Source organism: Salvelinus sp. IW2-2015, linkage group LG15, assembly GCF_002910315.2.
Source record: "Salvelinus sp. IW2-2015 linkage group LG15, ASM291031v2, whole genome shotgun sequence".
In the NCBI taxonomy this organism is placed as follows: domain Eukaryota; kingdom Metazoa; phylum Chordata; class Actinopteri; order Salmoniformes; family Salmonidae; genus Salvelinus; species Salvelinus sp. IW2-2015.
In genome coordinates, this window is record NC_036855.1 from 42,390,532 (window position 1) to 42,417,191 (window position 26,660).

Sequence of the window (26,660 nt, forward strand, 5' to 3'; positions counted from 1 at the left end):
GGTGCCCCCGCACTTCGACTCTACCGGTACCCCCTGTATATAGCCCCGATATTGTTATTTACTGCTACTCTTTAATTATTTGTTATTCTTATCTCTACTAGAAAAAATTAATAAAATTGGGGTGTTTTATTAAAACGTCATTGTTGTGTAACTTATAAGTAAGCATTTCACTGTAAGGTCTACACCTGTTGTATTCGGCGCATGTGCCAAATAACATTTTATTTTATTTTAAATATCAACATGCGCGCTATTGTGCACACGGACGCACGTGTGTGTGCGTGGGGGGTCTGGTCTGCATGTTATTATAAAATTTACATTTACATATTATACAAAATCACACACAATACCCCATAATGACAAAGTGAAAACAGGTTCATACTTTTTTGCAAATTTCTTAAAAATAATTAACAGAAATGCCTTATTTACAGAAGTATTCAGACCCTTGCTATGAGACTACAAATTGAGCTCAGTTACATCCTTTTTCCATTGATCATCCATGTGATGTTTCTACAACTTGATTCGAGTCCACTGGTGGTAAATTCAATTGATTGGACATGATTTGGAAAGGCACACACCTGTCTATGTAAGGTCCCACAGTTGAAAGTGCATGTCAGAGCAAAAACCAAGTCATGAGTTTGAAATAATTATCCGTAGAGCTCAGAGACAGGATTGTGTCGAGGCAAAGATCTAGGGAAGGGTACCAAAAAATGTCTGCAGCATTGAAGGTCCCCAAGAACACAGTGGCCTCCATCATTCTTAAATGGAAGAAGTTTGGAACCACCAAGACTCTTCCTTGACCTGGCCGCCCGGACAAACTGAGCAATCGGGGGCGAAGGGCCTTGGTTAGGGAGGTGACCAAGAACCCGATGGTCACTCTGACAGAGCTCCAGAGTTCCTCTGTGGAGATAGGAGACACCTTCCAGAAGGACAACCGTCTCTGCAGCATACCACCAATCAGGACTTTATAGTAGAGTGGCCAGACGGAAGCCACTTCTCAGTAAAAGACAACAGTCTGCTTGGAGTTTGCCAAAAGGCACCTAAAGGATTCTCAGACCATGAGAAACAAGATTCTCTGGTCTGATGAAATCAAGATTGAACTCTTTGGCCTAAATGCCAAGCGTCAAGTCTGGAGGAAACCTGGCACCATCCCTACGGTGAAGCATGGTGGCAGCAGCATCATGCTGTGGGGATGTTTTCAGCGGCAGGGACTGGGAGACTAGTCAGGATTGAGGGAAAGATGAACGGAGAAAAGTACAGAGAGGTCCTGGATAAAAACCGGAGCTCAGGACCTCAGACTGGGGCGAAGGTTCACCTTGCTACAGGACAACGAGCCTAAGCACCCAGCCAAGACAACGCAGGATTGGCCTCGGGACAAGTCTCTGAATGTCCTTGAGTGGCCCAGCCAGAGCCCGGACTTCAACCCAATCGAATATCTCGGGAGAGACCTGAAAATAGCTGTGCAGCGACGCTCCCAATTCATCCTGACCTAGCTTGAGAGGATCTGCAGAGAAGAATACTGGTGTGCAAAGCTTGTAGCGTCATACCCAAGAAGACTCAAGGTTGTAATCACTGGCGAAGGTACTTCAACAAAGTACTGAGTGAAGGGTCTGAATTCTTATGTAAATGTAATATTTCAGTTTTTTATTTTTTATAAATGAGCAAAAATGTCTAAAAACCTGTTTTTGATTTGTCATTATGGGGTATAAATTGTGTAAATTGATTAGGGGGAAAAAACTATTTAATCGATTTTAGAATAAGGCTGTAACGCAACAAAATGTGGAACAAGTCAAGGGGTCTGTACAGGGGTCTGTACAGTGCGTTTCCGAACGCACTGTACACAACTAACTATGGCAGGACACGATCAGTAAAGACTGTAAGGTCCTCATTTGGGTACTGGGTCAAAAGAGTAGCAAGTATGGCTGCCTTTCTGCTGACTTCTGTGGTCTACGTCATACTCCTCTTATACATATAGAGAGAAAAACTACATGGCTGCTGTTTAACTTCTTTGGGACTGGGGGGCATTATTGAGTAGCTTGGATGAATAAGGTGCCCAGAGTAAACTACCTGCTACTCAGGCCCAGTTGCTAATATATGCATATTATTAGTACATTTGGATAGAAAACACTCTGACGTTTCTAAAACTGTTTGAATGATGTCTGTGAGTATAACAGAACTCATATGGCAGGCAAAAACCCGAGAAARAATCCAACCAGGAAGTGAGAAATCTGAGGTTTGTAGTTTTGCAGGTCATTGCCTATCGAATATACAGTGTCAATGGGGTCATATTGCACTTCCTAAGGCTTCCACTAGATGTCAACAGTCTTTAGAACCTTGTTTGATGCTTCTACTGTGAAGGAGGGGGGAATGAAGGCTCTTTGAGTCAGGAGTCTGGCAGAGTGCCATGAGCTGGTCATGCGCGCTCACGTGAGAGCGACCTGTGTTCCATTGCATTTCTACAGACAAAGGAATTCTCCGGTTGGAACATTATTGAAGATTTATGATAAAAACATCCTAAAGATTGATTCTACACTTCATTTGACATGTTTCTACGAACTGTAATATGACGTTTCGTCTGAACTTTTGCCTGGACCTGCCCGCGCGTCGTGAGTTTGGATTGTGTACTAAACACGTGAACAAAAAGGAGGTATTTGGACATAAATGATGGACTTTATCGAACAAATCAAACATTTATTGTGGAACTGGGATTCCTGGGAGTGCATTGTGATGAAGATCATCAAAGGTAAGTGAATATTTATAATGCTATTTCTGACTTTGTTGACTCCACAACATGGCGGATATCTGTATTGCTTGTTTTGTTGTCTGAGCGCTGTACTCAGATTATTGCATGGTGTGCTTTTTCGGTAAAGCTTTTTTGAAATCTGACACAGCGGTTGCATTAAGGAGAAGTTTTTCTAAAGTTCCATGCATAACACTTGTATTTTCATCAACGTTTATGATGAGTATTTCTGTAAATTGATGTGGTTCTCTGCAAAATCACCGGATGTTTTGGAAGGAAAACATTGCTGAACGTAACGCGCCAATGTAAACTGAGATTTTGGGATATAAATATGAACTTTATTGAACAAGACATACATGTATTGTGTAACATGAAGTCCTATGAGTGTCATCTGAAGATCATCAAAGGTTAGTGATTAATTCTATCTCTATTTCTGCTTTTTGTGACTCCTCTCTTTGGCTGGAAAAATGGCTGTGTTTTTCTGTGACTATGTACTGACCTAACATAATCGTTTGGTGTGCTTTCATCATAAAGCCTTTTTGAAATCTGACACATTGGCTGGATTCACAACAAGTGTAGCTTTAATTTGTTGTATTGCATGTGTGATTTCATGAAAGTTTAATTTTTTATAGTAATTTATTTGAATTTGGTGCTCTGCATTTTCACTGGATGTTGGACATGTGGGACGCTTGTGTCCCACATATCCCAGAGAGGTTAAATTAACTGTGGAGTACTATTTTATAAAATCAGGGTGAATAACAGGGATAGAGGACATAACCATAAACTATTATCTACAAACTACAATATATACTACCACAGATGTTATAACAATAACTACACTACTAAATGAACTATAAACAGGAGACCTTAAGCATATACCAACATCCAGCAGAAACTAGAGTAGAGGTGAGAAAGAGAGCAGGAGAGCGCAGGAGACCATGAGCATAGACCCAACTCCAGCAGATGATGCCAAATGTAGTTCAGGTGGTCTGCAGGTGGTCTGCAGCAGGTTCAGGTGACAGAGGTGGCAGAAGGAGCGGATAAGAGCGTCTGCTAAAATTACTAAAAATGTAAATGTAAAAAGGAGGTGTCCTTAGGCTCACAAACATCTAAAGGACTTCTTAAACTTCAGTGTATTGTGTAGAAGAATAGAAGAACAAGGATCTAGAACACAACCATAAACCATGAACTTTATTTAAACAAAAAACACTGGTACTGACCTATATACACAGAATGACTGGGGGTCCCAGAGAAGAGGTTTAAAAATAACTGGTGATTCCCAGTGATGGGTTCTGATTTCTTGACTTATGAAATCATAAAATGTACTTATTCATGTCATTGAGGGAGAGAGGGGAATGTATAATGTTTACATTACATCAGGATATGTTATTTTTAGCCATCAGGGATCCTATGGGAGGAGAAGTGACGCAGTCTGGTACCAGTCACCATGACCGCCGTGAGTTGGAGAGGAGTGAGCGCGTTGGGACAGAGGTCAGGTCAGATGAAGTGAGGAAGAACAGATATCACTAAGGTTCTGTCTAGCAACAGAGATGCATTGGCTGTTCAGATGTGTAGGAGGAGACTCAGCATAGGAGAAAGGGTTAAATATCAGTGCTTGTGTGAATATGTATTTTTCTGTTTAGCTGTTCGATCCTTTGGGATGAATAAACTTGGTTTAAGCTTTCATAGTGTCCGTCGAGTTCTTACTCTGATATTTAGAACCTAACACCAGAAACTTCAGAGGCCTCTTCTGCTCCTGGAAAGGAAATAAGCTGCTCTAGTCGTGCGAGAGAAAGAGAACACATTAGCCAGTCATATTTCCATAAAATGGAAAACATAAAGACCGTAATTACACAAGTTTTAGAAAGAGAAAGATTACGTCAACCAGTCCTACCAAACACTACCAATGAGCAACATAGCATGCATCAACAACATGCCTCTGAAATATTCAACTAATGAATACTAATAGAAGGTAGAACATTGAAGTAAGACAAGCTTCACATATAAATGTGCTTGCTACACACAAATCACTTAATTTAACACATTAAAATAAGGATCTCAGTCAGTGTGTGTTCAGACACACCTCTGCTGTGAATTCAATAAATGTGATATTAAACCTTACACACTTTTCAATTACTCAGGAGGAAGATATGGCTGTCAAACATCAGACGTAGGGACATCAGTCTGCAGAAGTCCTTCGATGACCTGAAGAAAGGGGGTTATGCTGTGTGCGAGGAGCACTTTGAAGAGTGTTTTATTCTGATTATGTAGAGCTACTATCTTTGTCAATAAAAATGAATTTCAGTCATATCTGAAACTTTTCTGTTGAAAATGTCTCTCTTTCAACAGGGTTCATGGAAGACACTGTCCTCCGAGGCAATACCTACCAGAATACATTGCAGGAATCCACCCTCTGGATCTGCAACAGATGTAGTAGAAAAATAAGTAAGCCAACTATAAAGGTTGTAGATTAGCAATTAAAGATGCATTGTTATTGTTTTATATCAATACAACAGGTTTAAAGTCTTGAATTGTCTATTTTTGAAGGAGAGGACAGGGAAGCAGATGTTGGAGATTTAGGTGAGAAATAGAGAGAGAATAGGAGAGTGAAAGAGAGTGTGGACCAAGCTCCAGCAGAGGAAGCAGCAGATAAACCTGCATTTTTTTGCAAGGATTTATACATGACACTAACCTCAACATCAAAACCTTCAATCCAAATGACAATTTCATACCTACAACTTTGATTTTGGACAAAATTACCTGAATGGACTATTGCTACCACGGATGATCAATAAAAAACTTCTAACAAGCCAAAACCTGCAGAAGAAACACAGCGTAACCTGGAAATATCATCCAACACAAAACTGAAAGATATCCTCCTCGACACTGAAAAGATATAGCTAGCTAACGACCTCCTTTTCCACGTGGAAAAGATGGATAGAGACTTACTAGCTATGTTAGCTAGCTAGCTGGGACGTTCTACAAGGAATCTGCCTCCCGAAAAAAGCTTATCCCAAGTGGGTGTGACACCTACTCCCGTTGCCTGCTCCCACTGCAGCTTTGATCCCACCTGGCGATCTGTTCACCGTCTGCCCTGGCCTGTCTCCCCCTGTCTGGTTCAGGTACCCCCGTCACACTCCCCCCTCGCTCCCGAGCGTTCGCTCGCCTCCAGCACATGTGCACTGTTGGGGCAAGTGACTCTGAACTAACAATGGCTAGCCCCAAGTTGATATATTTTTCTCTTGTGCTTTATGCCATTTGCCTCATGATTCCTGTGTGCTTTGTTGACAATTAACTTGCTTGTTTACCCAACCGTGGGACAGTCTGTGTGTGTTCCCACACTCGGGACACTTACTCTCTATTGGTTACACGGACTCTTGGCCTCCCATTCTATTCTACTCACCTCTTGCCGGCTTTGTATTCATGTTACCTGTACAATATGATCTTGTTGTCATCTAATGCACATTCAAATGTTATAAATCAACACTGCAGAGTTCTCCCTCTCCTCTGCTGTGCCCTGATTGTATTATTATAATTGTTTTAGTTATTTTTACCTTTATTTAACTAGGCAAGTCAGTTAAGAACAAATTCTTATTTACAATGACGGCCTAACCCGGCCAAACCCGGATGACGCTGGGCCAATTGTGCACCACCCTATGGGACTCCTAATTACAGCCGGATGTGATACAGCCTGGATTCGAACCAGGGACTGTAGTATTTATTACGGATCCCCATTAACTGCTGCCAAGGCAGCAACTACTCTTCCTGGGGTCCAGGAAAATTAAGGCAGTTTATACAATTTTAAAAACATTACAATACATTCACAGACAGTGTGCCCTCAGGCCCCTACTCCACCACTAACACATACAGTTGAAGTCAAAAGTTTACATACACTTAGGTTGGAGTCATTAAAAATAATTTTTCAACCACTCCACAAATTTAAAAAAAGTTAACAAAGTTAACAAACTATAGTTTTGGTAAGTCGGTTAGGACATCTACTTTGTGCATGACACAAGTAATTTTTCCAACAATTGTTTATAGACAGATTATTTCACTTATAATTCACTGTATCACAATTCCAGTGGGTCAGAAGTTTACATACACTAAATTGACTGTCCCTTTAAACAGCTTGGACAATTCCAGAACATGATGTCATGGCTTTAGAAGCTTCTGATAGGCTAATTGACATCATTTTAGTCAATTGGAGGTGTACCTGTTGATGTATTTCAAGGCCTACCTTCAAACTCAGTGCCTCTTTGCTTGACATCATGGGAAAATCAAAAGAAATCAGCCAAGACCTCCACAAGTCTGGTTCATCCCTGGGAGCAATTTCCAAACCAGTAGGTCAAACAGACAGCTCATCATTCAACATGCCAATACCTCTTGCAAATACAAGCAGTGATGAAGTCAAGCTCTCCTCCACTTTGAGAGACTGACATGCATATTATTAATATTAGCTCTCTTGGGGCTAGCAACAGTAGATGGGCCAGGGTGTACATGCACATTTCCAGATATAATCAGCAGTAAGGATAACATCATCCAGGCCCATCTACTGTTGCTAGCCCCAATTCTGATGTGTGCTCTGATATCTGCTTCACTGATTTCTGCTCTCGTAAAAGCCTGGGTTTTCTGCACATTAACACTAGAAGCTTATTACCTAAAATTGATCAATTGAAAGTGTGGCTTCACAGCTCCAATCCAGATGTGTTGGTCATTACTGAGACGTGGTTAAGAAAGAATGTTTTGAACCTTTTTCGGCAAGACAGATCTTCCAAAGGTGGTGGAGTGACAATCTTTACCAAGGAACACCTTCAGTGCTCGAATGTCTCCACCAAGTCTGTCCCCAAACAATTTGATTTGCTGGTTTTACGCATTAAACATTCAAATAACTCTTTGTTTACTGTTGCTGGGTGTTATCGGCTACCATCAGCACCGGCCTGTACCCTAAATGCCCTAAGCTCTCTCCTGGCCCCTCACACTAAGTCTGAATTTGTCCTGCTAGGTGACCTAAACTGGGACATGCTTAAACCACCTGACCAAGTCCAAAAGCAATGGGACTCCTTAAATCTTTCTCAGATTATTACCAATCCCACAAGATATGACTTCAAACACCCAGAAAAGGCTACTCTCCTTGATGTTATCCTTATAAATAATTCTGATAGGTATCAGTCTGGTGTTTTCTGTAATGACCTTAGTGATCACTCTTTCACAGCATGTGTTCGTAACGGCTGCTCAGTGAAACGACCCGTCCTGATTTGTCACTGCAAAAACACTTCAAGCCTTCCTTCATTTAGCCAGCAGCATACCACCCTGCATACCACTGCTGGCTTGCTTCTGAAGCTAAGCAGGGTTGGTCCTGGTCAGTCCCTGGATGGGAGACCAGGTGCTGCTGGAAGTGGTGTTGGAGGGCCAGTAGGAGGCACTCTTTCCTCTGGTCTAAACAAAGATCCCAATGCCCCAGGGCAGTGATTGGGGACACTGCTCTGTGTAGGGTGCCGTCTTTCGGAGGGACGTTAAACGGGTGTCCTGACTCTCTGAGTCATTAAAGATCCCATGGCACTTATCGTAAGAGTAGGGGTGTTAACCCCGGTGTCCTGGCTAAATTCCCAATCTGGCCCTCAACCATCACGTCACCTAATAATCCCCAGTTTACAATTGGCTCATTCATCCCCCTCCTCTCCCCTGTAACTATTCCCCAGGTYGTTGCTGCAAATGAGAACGTGTTCTCAGTCAACTTACCTGGTAAAATAACGGTAAAATAAAAAATGACCTGGCCTCTATAAATTGGTATAGAATCAGCTTGATCCCCTCTGTCGAAGGTGCTTGGACCTTCGTTTTTGAAATATTCATGGTATCGTTAACAAATACACGCCCATAAAGAAAATTTGAATTAAAAACAGATTTAGCCCCTGGTTCGACTGATCTGGCTCAGATTATTACTCCACCTCATGAATTCCATTTGGCAAATCACTCGGCACATGCATACTCAGGCAAATTAGAAATAAGTTCACTCAGGCTATCCGGAAGGCCAAAGTTAGTTACTGTAAGGAGCAGTTCTCTCTCTGTGGGTCTAACCCCAAGAAGTTCTGGAAAACGGTTCAAGACCTGGAGATTAAACCCTCCTCCTCACAGCTGCCCATGTCCCTCAATGTTGATGATGTGGTTGTTACTGACAAGTAGCACATGGCTGAGCTCTTTAATCACCACTTCATTAAGTCAGGATTCCTATTTGACTCAGCCATGCCTCATTGCCTGTCCAACATTTCCTAATCTCCCACCACTTCTAATGCGACTATCCCCGATGCTCCTTCCTATTTTTCCCCCGCTACAAAGTTTCTCCCTGAAGGCAGTCACTGAGTCCGAGGTGTTAAAGGAGCTCATTAAACTTGACCCCAAAAAACATCTGGGTCAGATAGTTTAGACCCTTTCTTCTTTAATGATGCTGCCCCATCTCTGACCTTTTTAACCYGTCTCTCCTCTCTGGGGAGGTTCCCATTGCTTGGAAGGCAGTATGTCCTTTATTTAAAGGGGGAGATCAAACTGATCCTAACTGTTATAGGCCAATTTCTATTTTGCCCTGTTTATCAAAGTGTTGAAAAAACTTGTCAATAATCAACTGACTGGCTTTCTTGATGTCTATAGTATTCTCTCGGGTACGCAATCTGATTTCCGCTCAGGTTATGGATGTGTCACTGCAACCTTAAAGGCCTTAAATGATGTCACCATTGCCCCTGATTCTAAGCAATGTTGTGCTGCTATTTTTATTGACTTGGCCAAAGCTTTTGATACGGTAGACCATTCCATTCTTGTGGGCCGGCCAAGTAGTATTGGTGTCTCTGAGGGGTCTTTGGCCTGGATTGCTAACTACCTCTTTCAAAGAGTGCAGTGTATAAAGTCAAAACATCTGCTGTCTCAGCCACTGCCTGTCACCAAGGGAGTACCCCAAGGCTCGATCCTAGTCCCCACACTTTTCTCAATTTACATCAACAACATAGCTCAAGCAGTAGGAAGCTCTCTCATCCGTTTATATGTAGATGATACAGTCTCATACTCAGCTGGCCCCTCCCCTGAGCTTTATCCTTGTTCTGAACACCTTCCAAAACAAATGTCATGTGGTTTGGTAAGAACAATGCCGCTCTCCCCACCGGTGTGATTACTACCTCTGAGGGTTTAGAGCTTGAGGTAGTCACCTCATACAAGTACTTGGGAGCATGGCTAGACGGTACACTGTCCTTCTCTCAGCACATATCAAAGCTTTAGGCTAAGGTTAAATCTAGACTTGGTTTCCTCTATCGTAATCGCTCCTCTTTCACCACAGCTGTCAAACTAACCCTTATTCAAATGACCATCCTACCCATGTTAGATTACGGAGACGTAATTTATAGATTGGCAGGTAAGGGTGCTCTCGAGCAGCTAGATGTTCTTTACCATTCGTCCATCAGATTTACCACCAATGCTCCTTATAGGACAYATCACTGTACTACTCTGTGAACTGCTCATTTCTGTATACCCGTCGCAAGATCCACTGGTTGATGCTTATTTATATTTATTATTATATTTATATTCCCCCCTATCTGCGATATCTACTGCAGCCCTCATCCTCCACATACAACACCCGTTCTGCCAGTCACATTCTGTTAAAGGTCCCCAAAGCACACACATCCCTGGGTCGTTCCTCTTTTCAGTTCGCTGCAGCTAGCGTCTGGAACGAGCTGCAAAAAACAGTCTTCATTCAGACTCAATCATGGACACTTACTGACAGTTGTGGCTGCTTCGCGTGATGTATTGTTGTCTATATCTTCTTGCCCTTTGTGCTGTTCTCTGTGCCCAATAATGTTTGTAGCATGTTGTGTCATTACCATGCTGTTGTCATGTTGTGTTGCTACCATGCTGTGTTTTCATATGTTGCTGCCATGCTGTTGTTGTCCTGTCATGATGTGTGTTTTGTTCTATATATAAATATATATTATTTATTATCCCAGCCCCCATCCCCGCAGGAGGCATTTTGCCTTCTGGTCGGCCGTCATTGTAAATAAGAATTTGTTCTTTATTTAACTCGACAAGTCAGCTAAGGTTAAATTTTAAAAATGTAGTTCAGGTGGTCTACAGGAGGAGATGCAGGTCTGTCAGGTGACAGAGGTGGCAGGAACAATCCTCATAAGCATACAGGAGGAGGCTCAGGTGACAGAAGGAGGCATCCTCACAAGCATTCAGGAAGCTCAGGTGTCAGAGGAAGCAGCATGTAGCACAGGTGTCATGCAGGAGGAGGCCATCATCCAATTGAAAGAGGTCTATAGTATAATAACAATACACCCACAGTGAGTGATTGCGCACACATTGGAATAAATAAATGTTTTTATCACATTACAAATTTCATACAGATGTTACTTTTTTCAGAGAATACCGTTCCTGCAAAATAAGCTGTCAAAGTCACACAAACAAGGCCTACCACAAGACGGAACGCCATCAAAACCAAGTATGTCAACGTCTTATAGATTGGAATAACACGTTGACTTCTAATAGACAACATTAGGATTAATTATATAGTGATTTCATCATCATGCATCTATCCTCTTTATAATTTGTAGAACTAAAGATGATGTTGGAGGCCATGGAGTCGCTAACTCCACATCTAAAGAACTTCTTCAAACTACAGTGCAGTGTGCAGAGAAATAAGAGGGCGGAGGTTCTCTGTGGAGATAAAACAACTTGGAATTCAGCTGTACCACCACAGAAACAAAAATATCCTGCCATCCATAAGTACCCTCCATCCCTACCTTGCCCCCACCATTGGTTTATTTTCTGTAAGAATAAATATTGCATTTTGCTCTTACAAGAGAATTCATTTGTTGGACTGCATGTTTTCAGAAGAGATCTAAAATACCGTATTAATTAATATTTTGAAGCCCAGATTCATTGACTGTCATCGAGAAGAGAACTCCTAGTCATAAATATGAGCACAACAGAAATAAATGTGTACTGGACAGAACCAAAGCAAAGAAAGTTAAAGTTAAAGAGCCCCCTCTCCTACCTTACTAGCACCACCTGGTGCACTAACCAAAACACAGGGGATGGTCCGCCCAGGTCTTACCCAGTGTGCATAGACAGTACATACTACGGGTATATGTATGCCCGCAGGCCTTTTGCCTAAGCACTCCCAAGGTGCCTTCCCCTTCCCCCCTGGGAACAAAAAACAGAATACTAATGTAACGTGAACAATTTCAATAATCAAAACACAGTCCTTGTGACAAAAACATACCTCAGCAGGACCAGCTACAAGATACTTCACAAAAACTGTCTGAGCAACAACCAACACAGGACATACCAATAAGCACCCTCTGAGCAATAACCAACACAGGACATACCAATAAGCACCCTCTGAGCAACAACCAACACAGGACATACCAATAAGCACCCTCTGAGCAACACAGGACATACCAATAAGCTCTCTCTGTGAGAAAAGGAACACTGGCTTTTATACAGCTGGAGAAGGACTCTGTAATTGCAGACAGCTGTATCCCCTGACGAGAGGGCGGGGTCAGCTCCAATCTGCAATGGGGCCGACCAATCAGCTGCTTGGGGGAATCCAGGGAGCCATTTCCTGAAATACATACACATACATACAAACCCACAACAACACAGAAACTAGGGAACGTAACAATCTGAAAATATCGACAATAGTTTACAAATTCATACACATTATACATTCAAGACACTACACTAACCATTTATGGCTTGAAAAGATTACCAAACAACTATACAAATATTAATAAATGTTGGCATGAAAAGATGGAACATCATAAAACATAATGTAGTAAAAATTATGTATTAATACTAATGAATACTTTACTTACTCAAGGAATTCAAACTATGATGCAGCTAGGAAAACTGCCTAAAAATGAACAAGTTATTTTCACGTTCTGAACTCCAGGTATGTTTAATCAAATGTAAATGCAATCAGTACAGGGTGTATTACACCGCAGAAAACCTTGCACATATACATCACTATCAAACCAACACAAGCTTTTTACTTCTAGATCTTGCAGGGAAATAAGTCCATGGAGGAGGGCTCTCAGACAAGAGAACAGCTTCAAACTGAATTTCCTTCGGGAAGCAATACGATGGATTGACACATGGAAATTTAAGTAAGTTGATTTAAAACGAATATATAATAAATATGCCATGCTTCTTCCACCTCAAACGCCTCCAGACTAGAAAGGTTCAGAACTTTTATTAAACATCACAGCACAGTGGAAAAATATATGGCAATTAGAAATCAAAACTGGATGGTCTTCAGAGATAGATGGAAGGGGTTGAGGGTAGCTTAAACACCTCTTAAGGATCCAACCCTTTTTTTAAATGTTTTGCCTAAAATGACATACCCAAATCTAACTGCCTGTAGCTCAGGACCTGAAGCAAGGATATGCATATTCTTGATACCATTTGAAAAGAAACACTTTGAAATTTGTGGAAATGTGAAATTAATGTAGGAGAATATAACACATTAGATTTTTTGTACCATCATCTTTGAAATGCAAGCGAAAGGTCATAATGTATTATTCCAGCCCAGGATCAATTTAGATGTTGGCCACTAGATGGCAGCAGTGTATCGGCAAAGTTTGGGGTTACTTACAACCTCATGCTAATCACATAAGCTTACGTTAGCTCAAGCGTGCCACGGGGGGACACCGATCCCAATAGAGGTAAAAAATAAATAAAATATAAACTTTTAAACTAAAGTTACCGTCTTGGGCAAACATCAGACAAAACTCATCCTTGGCCCTGGTTCATTTTAACCTTAACTTCTTATGGCTGGGGGCGCTATTTTCACGTTCGGATGAAAAGCGTGCCCAGAGTAAACAGCCTGCTACTTATTTAACACAGTAGGAAAAAAACACAGTAGGAACACAGTAGGAAAAAAATGAGTCTATATACATTGTGTGCAAAAGGCATGAGGAAGTAGGCAATAAATAGGCCATAAGAGCGAATAATTACAATTTAGCAGATTAACACAGGAGTGATAAATCATCAGATGATCATGTGCAAGTAGAGATACTGGTGTGCAAAAGAGCAGAAAAGTAAATAAATAAAAACAGTAAAGGGATGAGGTAGGTAAATTGGGTGGGCTGTTTACAGATGGACTATGTACAGCTGCAGTGATCGGTTAGCTGCTCAGATAGCAAATGTTTAAAGTTGGTGAGGGAAATAAAAGTCTCCAACTTCAGCGATTTTTGCAATTCGTTCCAGTCACAGGCAGCAGAGAACTGGAAGGAAAGGCGGCCAAATTAGGTGTTGGCTTTTGGGATGATCAGTGAGATATACCTGCTGGAGCGCGTGCTACGGGTGGGTGTTGTTATCGTGACCAGTGAACTGAGATAAGGCGGAGCTTTACCTAGCATGGACTTATAGATGACCTGGAGCGCCAGTGGGTCTGGCGACGAATATGTAGCGAGGGCCAGCCGACTAGAGCATACAGGTCGCAGTGGTGGGTGGTATAAGGTGTTTTAGTAACAAAACGGATGGCACTATGATAAACTGCATTATGTCCAAATACCTCCTTTAAGTTTGCGCGTTTAGTCCAGTAATCCAAATGCACAAGGCGCGAGCACTAAGTCCAGATGAAAAGTCCAAAAAGTTATATTACAGTTCGTAGAAACATGTCAAACGATGTATAATATCAATCTTTATGATGTTTTTATCATAAATCTTCAATAATGTTTCAACCGGACAATTCCTTTGTCTTTAGAAATGCAATGGAACGCAGGTCGCTCTCACAGCCACGCGCATGACCAGCTCATGGCCTTCTGCCAGACACATGATTGAAACAGCTCTTATTCACTCCCCCTTCACAGTAGAAGCCTGAAACAAGGTTCTAAAGACTGTTGACATCTAGTGGAAGCCTTAGGAAGTGCAATATGACCCCATAGACACTGTATATTGGATAGGCAATGAGTTGAAAAACTACAAACCTCAGATTTCCCACTTCCTGGTTGAATTTTTCTCAGGTTTTCGCCTGCCATATGAGTTCTGTTATACTCACAGACATCATTCAAACAGTTTTAGAAACTTCAGTGTTTTCTATCCAAATCTACTAATAATATGCATATCTTAGCCTCTGAGCCGCAGTAGCAGGCAGTTTACTCTGGGCACCTTTTCATCCAAGCTACTCAATACTGCCACCCAGCCATAAGAAGTTAAGTCTGTCCAACTCCTGTTGAGGCACTAAGTAAATTTTATTTGCCATCACACTATGTGTTCAACCCCCAGGTCTGGCAGCAATAAGGCACGGCTATACTTAGTAAAGGCAGGCGGCAACGATTAGAGACTTGTTTKTAGGGAGGTGGATTTTTAAAAGTAGAAGTTCAAATTGTTTGGGTACAGACCTGGATAGTAGGACAGAACTCTGCAGGCCATCTTTGCAGTAGATTACAACACCGCCCCCTTTGGCAGTTCTATCTTGTCTGAAAATGTTGTAGTTAGGGATGGAGATTTCAGAATTTTTGGTGGTCTTCCTAAGCCAGGATTCAGACACGGCTAGAACATCCAGGTTGGCATAGTGTGCTAAAGCAATGAATAAAACAAACTTAAGGAGGAGGCTTCTAATGTTAACATGCATGAAACGAAGGCTATTACGGTTACAGAAGTCATCAAAAGAGAGCGCCTGGGGAATAGGAGTGGAGCTAGGGACTGCAGGGCCTGGATTCACCTCTACATCACCAGAGGAACAGAGGAGGAGTAGGATAAGGGTACGGCTAAAAGCTATGAGAATTGGTCATCTAGAACGTCCGGAACAGAGAGTAAAAGGAGGTATCTGGGGGCGATAAAATAGCTTCAAAGTATAATGTACAGACAAAGGTATGGTAGGATGTGAATACAGTGGAGGTAAACCTAGGTATTGAGTGATGAGAGAGATATTGTCTCTAGAAACATCATTGAAACCAGGTGATGTCATCGCATGTGTGGGTGGTGGAACTGAAAGGTTGGATAAGGTATAATGAGCAGGGCTAGAGGCTCTACAGTGAAATAAGCCAATAAACACTAACCAGAACAGCAATGGACAAGGCATATTGACATTAACTTCTTATGGCTGCAGGGGCAGTATTGAGTAGCTTGGATGAAAAGGTGCCCATTGTAAACGGCCAGCTCCTCAGTCTCAGTTGCTAATATATGCATATTATTAGTATTGGATAGAAAACACTAAAACTGTTTGAATTATGTCTGTGAGATTAACAGAACTCATATGGCAGGCAAAAACCTGAGAAGTTCCACTTCCTGTTTGGATTTTATCTGGGGGTGCCATATTTTCAACCAAGCTCTCATTGAATATAAAGAGAGATATGGATGGGTTTTCACTTCCTACGGCTTCCACTAGATGTCAACAGTCAATAGAACTTAGTCTGATGACTCTAATTTGAAGGGGGTACGAAGGAGACAGTTTTTTTGAAATCTGACACAGCGGTTGCATTAAGGAGAGGTATATCTATAATTCTATGTGTATTACTTGTATTATCATTTATATTTATGTTGAGTATTTCTGTTGAAACGATGTGGCTATGCAAAGTCACTTGATGTTTTTGCAACTAGTGAATCTAACGCCTCAATGTAAACTCAGATTTTTTTATAAAAATATAAATTTAATCAAACAAAACATGCATGTATTGTGTAACATGAAGTCCTATGAGTGTCATCTGATGAAAATAATCGAAGGTTAGTGATTAATTTTATCTCTATTCTGGTTTTTGTGAAAGCTATCTTTAGCTGGAAAAAATGGCTGTGGTTATTGTGGTTTTGTGGTGACCTAACATAATCATTTGTAGTGCTTTCGCTGAAAAGCCTATTTGAAATTGGACACTTTGGTGGGATTAACAACAAGATTACCTTTAAAATGATATAAAACACATGAATGTCTGAGGAATTTTAATTATGAGATTTCTGTTTTTTGAATTTGGCGCTCTGCACTTCGACTGGCTGTTGTCATATCGATCCCGTTAACGGGACTGCAGCCATATTTAAGGAGAGGCATGCTTAGTCGAGCGATCATAAGGGTCCAGTGAGTAGTGAGGTTGGTGGGGTAACGGCGATTCAGACAGCTAGCCGGGCCATCGGTAGCAAACTAGCAGAGGATGGAGGTCTGTTTTTAACCACCTCGGCAAATGGACATAACACCCTGGTTTGGCACTATCAATACTTTCATATTGCATTTGGACATTTCTTATGGCATTTGGCAATGGTTCACTGACTTTGAATTCGACTTTTGACTTCCTATGAAATCATATTGCAAATGGACAAAACATATGCCTTATGAAGTAAAGAAAATATGACAATAAAATATGACAAAAGTATGTTCATACAGTTCTTATACATGCATAATTGACAACAAAAAAAATCGAAAGAATTTCAAAAAACGGTCCAGAAAGCACTTTTTTAAGGGGGTGATAAGTTTTAGATTTTTTTTTCAAATTTTCCAAATTTGACCCATGGGTCTTGACTTGATGTGCATTTGCAATATGAAAATTTACCGTGGAGTGCGCTCGCCATCTATTGGATTTTTGCTGGGTGACACTTGGCATTTGCCATATGGCATTTGCAATAAGTTTTGAATGAAACGACGTCCATTTGAGTGGTGTTGTACATCGTGTATATGTTTCGTACGGTGCCAATAAGTTCCCATTCATTTTTGTCTATTTCAGGGGGGTATTCCCTTACTTAGAATATCTGAACAGCACGGGATATTAGGTGAGAAGGACATCTCCAATAAGAATCCCTATTGTAAACTCGCTAGGGAGATGACAAACTAGGGTATTGAATTCAGATAAAATGATTATGGATTTTGTAATTATTATAAAGATATACTTTCCCCATGCATTAAATTAAACTGAAATAATAAATGACTCCACCAATGCAACAGACATAAGGTTCAAGATCTGTACCACATCAAAAATAAATACAAATAATAAACCCATGAGTCGTGCACAACCCATGTCCAAATTACTTGCAAGCTTGCTTAAACCATTGGTGCGCGTTGGAGCTCAAAAAAATTACGGAAAATACAGAAAGTCTCAAAGTACCACACATTGGTGGTTACTCACTACTCGTAGATATTTCCTCAGTAACATATAGCAGTTCTGTGCAGGTGTCCTCACAAAATCCACAGCAAACACAGCTATCAATGCAGCCAGTTGTCACGACTCCGACCGAGGCAGGCTCCCCTTCCCGTTTGGGTGGCGGTCGTCGTCACCGGCCTATTAGCTGTCACTGATTCTTTTCTCCCCCTCCTTATGTGTTTATTGGTTACACCTGTTTTGTGTCTGTAATTAGTTGGGCTTTATTAGTCAGCCAGCCCGCCCGTTTCTTTGTGCGGGATTGTTTATTGTAAGCCTGGTGGTTTGTTACAGACAGACGTGTTTGTGTATGTTCGYATATTTAGTGYTGGACTGTTTTCGTTCCCYGTGTCTGGGGCAGTTTATTTTGAGCACCCAGTGTTGAGTGGGGTGGCCGAGGTTCATCGTGTTGCATTAAAAGAACATTCTATCGAACTCTCTGTTTTCCTGCGCCTGACTTCACACTCCGACACCCAGTACCTTACACCAGTACTCCGTAGCAGCAACAGACATCGCATGGAAACCTGAACTCATCGATCATCCCCAAGCAATTCTCTCCAGCCCTCGCACGATGCTAGGCTAACCTTGAGGATGTCAAATGTCTCCACAATGTGAAGACAGCTTCAGTCTACAATAGGTATTTCTTAACAAAATAATAATTCTCTCTTATAAAAATWAAATCAGGATTTCCCTTCAAAACTACTAGGTATGTCTTTCTTCTCTTGTTTTTCTTCACCAACACCAATAACGTCTCCTCTCTCTTTTTTCAACGTCTCTCTCTATATTTTTTCCCCCAGGCCTCCTGTTAACCTCTCTGGGTTATGTGGGACGCTTGCGTCCCACTTGGCCAATAGCCAGGGAAAATGTAGAGCGCCAAATAAAAAAAAAGATATAAAATCCAACTTTCATTAAATCACACATATAAGATACCAAATTAAAGCTACACTCGTTGTGAATCCAGCCAACATGTCAGATTTCAAATAGGCTTTTCGGCGAAAGCATAAGATGCTATTATCTGATGATAGCACAACAGTAAACAAAGAGAGTGTAGCATATTTCAACCCTGCAGGCGAAACACAAAACGCAGAAATAAAATATAAATCATGCCTTACCTTTGACGAATTTCTTTTGTTGGCACTCCAATATGTCCCATAAACATCACAAATGGTCCTTTTGTTCGATTAATTCCGTCCATATATGTCCAAAATGTCAATTTATTTGGCGCGTTTGATCCAGAAAAAAACAGCTTCCAATTTGCGCAACGTCACTACAAAATATCTCAAAAATTACCTCTAAACTTTGCCAAAACATTTCAAACTACTTTTGTAATACAACTTAAGGTATTTGTAAACGTTAATAATCGATAAAATTGAAGACGGGTCTATCTGTTTTCAATACAGGATGACAACAAACTAACGATACTTTTCTAGTCTTGCGCAACTCTCAAACAGTACACATAACGTTACACTGATTCCAGATGGCCGTTCTTCTTCATTGCACAAAGGAATAACCTCAACCTATTTCCAAAGACTGGTGACATCCAGTGGAAGCGGTAGGAACTGCAAACAGGTTGATTAGAAATCTAGTATCCCAATGAAAACTCATTGAACAGACGGTGACCTCAAAAAAAATAAATCTGAATGGTTACTCCTCGGGGTTTTTGCCTGCTACATAAGTTCTGTGATACTCACAGACATGATTCAAACCGTTTTAGAAACTTCAGAGTGTTTTCTATCCAAATCTACTAATAATATGCATATCTTATATTCTGGGGATGAGTAGAAGGAAGTTGAAATTGGGCATGCTATTTATCCAAAAGTGAAAATGCTGCCCCCTATCCTAGAGAAGTTAACCAGGTCAACTCTCCCATTGGCCACAGCTTAACAAAACTTAACAAGATGCATGGAAAACTTAAACTTAACAGGAAACCAACCTATTCACTTGTACATTAAAGAAACATTGCTTCAAAAGAAATGCATTAATGACATTACAAATCAGGAGCAATTCGATCACCTTTTAAATCTAATACCAATTAATTATGACAAACTCTATACTTGGTTTTAACAAGGGTATTACACAATGCTTTTAGTTTTGGAAATATTTAGCACTAACTTTTTCCTTGCCATCCATTCTGAAACTAACTGCCACTCTTTGTTAAGTGTTGCAGTCATTTCAGTCGCTGTGGTAGCTGATGTGTATAGTGTTGAATCATCTGCATACATAAACACACAGGCTTTACTCACCCTCTGTGTTCTGTTAGACAGGTAACTCTTTATCCACAATATAGCAAGGGGTGGAAAGCCATAACACATATGTTTTTCCAGCAGCAGACTATGATCGATAATGTCAAAAGCTTCACTGAAATCTAGCAAGACAGCCCTCACAATCATTTTATCATAAATTTCTCTCAGCCAATCATCAGTAATTTGTGTAAGTGCTGTGCTTGTTGAATGTCCTTCCCTCTAAGCGTGCTGAAACTCTGTTGTCAATTTGTTTACTGTAAAATAGCATTGTATCTGGTCAAACACAATTTTTTTCACAGAAGTTTACTAAGGGTTCGTAACAGGCTGATTGGTCAGCTATTTGAGTCAGTAAAGGGGGCTTTACTATTCTTGGGTTAGGGGAATGACTTTAGCTTCCTCCAGGCCTGAGAGAACACTTTACAGTAGGCTTAAATTGAAGATATGGCAAATAGGAGTGACAAAACGCTCAGTAATTTTCCAGCCAGGTTGTCAAACCCCGGTGGCTTGTCATTGTTGATAGACAACAATAGTTTCTCACCTCTTCCACACTCACTTTACGGAATTCAAAAGTACAATGCTTGTCTTTCATAATTTGGTCAGATATACTTGGATGAGTAGTCAGAATTTGTTGCTGGCATGTCACACCTAAATTTGCTATTCTTGCCAATTAAAACATCATTAAAGTAGTTGGCAATATTAATGGGTTTTGTGATGAATGAGCCATCTAATTCAATGAATGATGGAGCTGAGTTTGTCTTTTTCCCCAAAATGTCATTTAAGGTGCTACAAAGCTTTTTACTATCATTCTTTATAGAATTTATTTTTGTTTCATAGTTTAGTTTTTTCAAATTTTGTTTAGTCACATGATTACTCAATTTGCCAATAAGTTGGGCTACCAGACTTATTTGCCATACCTTTTGTCTCATCCCTCTCAACCATACAATTTTTCAATTCCTCATCAGTCCAAGGGGATTTTACAGTTTTACAATAATTTTCTTAATGGGTACATGCTTATTAGTTACTGGAATAAACAATTTCATAAATGTGTGAAGTACAGCATCTGGTTGCTCCTTTTTACACACCACAGACCAGCAAATATTATTTACATCATCAACATAAGAATCACTACAAAACTTATTGTATGACCTTTTATACACTATATTAGGCCCAGCCTTAAGAACTTTGGTATACCTGCACTTCGAATACATTTTCTTTTGACTGTGTCTCTCTGGGGTGGCAAAGMTACGTTTTTTCCCCCTTGAAGACCGCGATCCAGTTATCAGCGAGTTTCCCCGAGCAGTCCGGGTTTAGAATGTACAAGTCCTAAGCAATATGTAGTAAAGCAGACAATTACTTTTTTTCTAACAATAACATACATTGACAAAAACAATAGACAACTTAACATTTACATACGTACAGTACATATCCACAAACATTAAGGACATCACACTTGCTCAGATCCACATGTTCCCACCGTATTCACACCCAATGCTGTTTCTAATGCTTTTGAAACTGCCCCATATGACTTCAAATTGTGTTATGTTGTAGCCAGACAAACAATTACTTTTCCATTGCAGTTAATCACTTGTCTGGCTAACTCTTGAAGACTTGACTTCAGAGTCTGGAATGGTTATTTGATGTTGTTGGCACAATACGTCAGTAATGAAGGGGGCTGTACTGTTACTGATTGGCTCTCCTCTGTGTCTTTCTCACGTAAACACCCACAGCCAAACACAGCCCCTGAGCACACATTTCTCTGTCCTCAGAAGGCCACCAAAAGCATTGTCGGACGAAAGCCAAGGGTCTGACGGGAGCCTGGATGGCAGGTCGGTCTTGAGGAATGTGCCCATTCCAGGACCGGGGAACAGGCAGAGTCCAGGACAAACATCCCCCCTCGGTTTCTGGCTGGGAACGCTGCGTAGGGAGGATGGTCTAGGGGTCAGACGGAGTAGCAACGGAGCAATACAACCCGTGAGATTACGTCAGGCTTCATGTTCTTGGACCCGGTAGGAGAGAGTGAAATTGAAACGGGTGAATAACAAGGCCCAATGAGCCTGCCTAGAGTTGAGGCGCTTGGCGGTGCGAAGATATTCCAGATTCTTATGGTCCGTCCACACCAAGAATGGGTGTCCCGCCCCCTCCAAGCAGTGCCTCCACTCCTCCAACGCCATCTTGATGGTGAGGAGTTCTCAATTTCTCACATCATAGTTCCTCTCAGCAGGGCTAAGACGATGGGAGAGGAAAGCGCAGGGGACAAACGCTGGGACAGAATGGCCCCCACTCCGACATCCGAGGTGTCGACCTCCACCCCAAACTGACGGGATGGGTCCGGATGGATTAAGATGGGGGCTGTAGTAATTCGACGTTTGAGGTCCTGATCAGCTGCTGGAGACCACGTGAGGGGAACCTTGGGAGAGGTGAGCGCTAAGAGGAGGGAAGCCAGGATTCTATAACCCCGGATGAAACGGCAGAAGAAATTAGCAAACCCCAGGAAACGCTGCAGATGCACTCTGGATGTGGGTTGAGGCCAATCCATCACAGCTCCCACCTTGTCTGGATCCAACTGTATATGCCCTGCAGCGATGATATATCATAGGAAGGAAATTGTAGAGCGATGGAATTCATACTTCTCCGCTTTAACCTCTCCAGGGTATGTGGGACGGTAGCGTCTCACCTCGTCAACAGCCAGTGAAAGGGCGCCAAATTCAAACAACAGAAATCTCATAATTAAAATTCCTCACGCATACAAGTATTTCACACCATTTTAAAGATACACTTGTTGTAAATCCAGCCACAGTGTCCCATTTCAAAAAGGCTTTACGACGAAAGCACACCAAACAATTATGTTAGGTCAGAGCCAAGTCACAGAAAAACACAGCCATTTTCCAGCCAAAGAGAGGAGTCACAAAAAGCAGAAATAGAGATAAAATGAATCACTAACCTTTGATGATCTTCATTAGATGACACTCATAGGACTTCATGTTACACAATACATGTATGTTTTGTTCGATAAACATGCTAATCACATAAGCTTACGTTAGCTCAAGCGTGCCACGGGGGGACACCGATCCCAATAGAGGTAAAAAATAAATAAAATATAAACTTTTAAACTAAAGTTACCGTCTTGGGCAAACATCAGACAAAACTCATCCTTGGCCCTGGTTAATTTTAACCTTAACTTCTTATGGCTGGGGGTGCTATTTTCACGTTCGGATGAAAAGCGTGCCCAGAGAAAACTGCCTGCTACTCATTTATGTCCAAATACCTCCTTTAAGTTTGCGCGTTTAGTCCAGTAATCCAAATGCACAAGGCGCGAGCACTAAGTCCAGACGAAAAGTCMAAAAAGTTATATTACAGTTTGAAGAAACATGTCAAACGATGTATAATATCAATCTTTAGGATGTTTTTATCATAAATCTTCAATATTGTTTCGACCGGACAATTCCTTTGTCTTTAGAAATGCAATGGAACGCAGGTTGCTCTCACGGCCACGCGCATGACCAGCTCATGGCCTTCTGCCAGACACCTGATTGAAACAGCTCTTATTCGCTCCCCCTTCACATTAGAATTCTGAAACAAGGTTCTAAAGACTGTTGACATCTAGTGGAAGCCTTAGGAAGTGCAACATGACCCCATAGACACTGTATATTGGATAGGCAATGAGTTGAAAAACTACAAACCTCAGATTTCCCACTTCCTGGTTGGATTTTTCTCAGGTTTTCGCCTGCCATATGAGTTCTGTTATACTCACAGACATCATTCAAACAGTTTTAGAAACTTCAAAGTGTTTTCTATCCAAATCTACTAATAATATGCATATATTAGCTTCTGGGCCTGAGTAGCAGGCAGTTTACTCTGGGAACGCTTTTCATCCAGACGTGAAATTGCTGCCCCCTATCCCAAACAGGTTAACCTCTCTAGGGTATGTGGGACGGTAGCGTCCCACCCCTTCAACAGCCAGTGAAACTGCAGGGCGCCAAACTCAAAACAAAAGAAATCCCATATTTTAAATACCTCAAGCATACGAGTATTTTACACCATTTTAAAGCTACACTTGTTGTAAATCCAGACGAAAGCACACCAAACGATTATGTTAGGTATGAGTCAAGTCACAGAAAAAGACAGCCATTTTTCCAGCTAAAGAGAGCATTAACAAAAAGCAGAAATAGAGATAAAATTAATCACTAACCTTTGATAATCTTCATCAGATGACACTCATAGGACTTCATGTTACACAATACATGTATTTTTTGTTCGGTAAAGTTCATATTTATATCCAAAAATCTGAGTTTAGGCAAGACGCTACTGTATCACTTGGCAAAAAGCCTGAGAAAATGCAGAGCCCCAAATTAAAATTATTTACCCTGAAAATTACTATAAAATCAAACTTTCATTAAATCGCACATGAAAGATACCAAATTAAAGCTACACTGGTTATGAATCCAGCCAACATGTCAGAATTCAAATAAGCTTTTCAGCGAAAGCATACGATGCTATTATCTGAGCATAGCACTTATAGTAAACAAAAGAGAGAAAACATTTCAACCCAGCAGGCATTTCAACCCACAAACCGTAGAAATAAAAATATAATTCATGCCTTACCTTTGACGAGCTTCTGTTGTTGGCACTCCAATATGTCCCATAAACATCACAAATGGTCCTTTTGTTCGATTAATTCCGTCGATATACTTCAGTCGATATCCAGAAAAACACCGGTTCCAACTTGCTCAAACATGACGACAAAATATATCAAAGGTTACCTGTAAACTTTGCCAAAAAATGTCAAACTACTTTTGTAATATAACTTTAGGTATTTTTTAACGTTAATAATCGATAAAATTGAAGACGGGATGATCTGTGTTCAATACAGGACTAAAACGAAATGTTGCATGCCTTCTGTTTGATTGAAGCGTATGTACAGGACACCTGGAGTGCCTTGACTTCAAGATGGCCGTATTTCTTCATTACACAAAGGAATAACCTCAACCTATTTCTCATGACTGTTGACATCTAGTGGAAGCCGTAGGAACTGCAAGCAATTTGCTTAGAAATCTGGTTTCCCAATGAAAATGCATTGAAAAGACAGTGACCTCAAACAAAAAAATCTGAATGGTTTGTCCTCTTGGTTTTGCCTGCTAAATAAGTTCTGTTATACTCACAGACATGATTCAAACAGTTTTAGAAACTTCAGAGTGTTTTCTATCCACATCTACTAATAATATGCATATATTAGCTTCTGGGCCTGAGTAACTGGCAGTTGAATTTGGGTATGCTTTTCATCCAAACGTGAAAATGCTGCCCCCTACCCTAGAGAAGTTAACAGATCTAATCTATTATATTCTCCTACATTAATTTCACATTTCCACAAACTTCAAAGTGTTTCCTTTCAAATGGTATCAAGAATATGCATATCCTTGCTTCAGGTCCTGAGCTACAGGCAGTTCGATTTGGGTACGTCATTTTAGGCAAACATTTTTAAAAAGGGTCTGTGTTCACATCAATGCTTAAACCACATCAAGGGATGACTTTTGAGGTCTGGAAAAAAAATCTAAGAAATTTAGGCTTTTGAGTGTCGTTGCCTTGCTGGGATTTGACCGCCAATGGAATGGGTGGAGTAAAAGGCCAGCAACACTCCGTATTATTGAGAGCCCCATGAAATGACACCATATATACATTCTACAGAACTTACTGAGTATTCCCTACAATACTATTACTGCTGCACCCAGAATATTTATTGCTCTAAGCCAATATGTATACCTCCACATTGGGGGCATTTATTTGACCTTGGAACATGTTTTAAAACCCACATTTAATGCAAATGTCACATAAATATGAACTAATATGAATCATTGTTAATATTTAGACAATTATTTTTCATATCTCATGAATGGTTATTGACACCTTTCTACTATTACGTGGGGGACTTTTATTTTGAAGTACCTTTTTAGTGTTGCTGAGGAGACGCTGTTCATGCGGATTGAAGAAGAACATGAAGTACTTTTGTATTGTTGCTGACTAGACGCAGGCTGGTGACCAGCACATGGTTTAGGAGCAACGACAGTCGTAATGCGCTAGCGTTTGACTGATCTTGTCCACACATGAGAATTGGGTGGAGGTGGTTGAGCAACATTGGGCTGTGACTGGAGCAGAGATGGATAGAAAGGTAGGGGGGTTAGGAGTTGAGGTGGATGGGATGGAGTGAAGTGGTGGAGTGGAAAAATGTGGAGGTATTGTAAGAGTAAAGGTTAAGAAGAAGAGGAAGCCTGAGGAGCCTTTGCAGGTCTTGTCAGAGGAGAGTAGTGACGAGGGAGGTTCGGGTCGCAGTGTTGTACTGAGAGAAGTGGAGTTCAAGGTGTTGGTGAAATTTAAGGATTAAGGTGGAGTCACGGCGGTGAGTCTGATCGTGTTGGCTAGGGAGTTGGAGAGTAAAGTAGGAGAGGTTGTGTCTGCTAAAGTTCTTTGTAATGGAAGTTTGGTGGTGGTGGGTTTCAATGTTAAACAGTATGAGAAGGCGGTCAAACTCAAGCAGGTATGTAAACGTGTGTTTGATAGTAGCATGTCGGATGAAACTGGATGGAA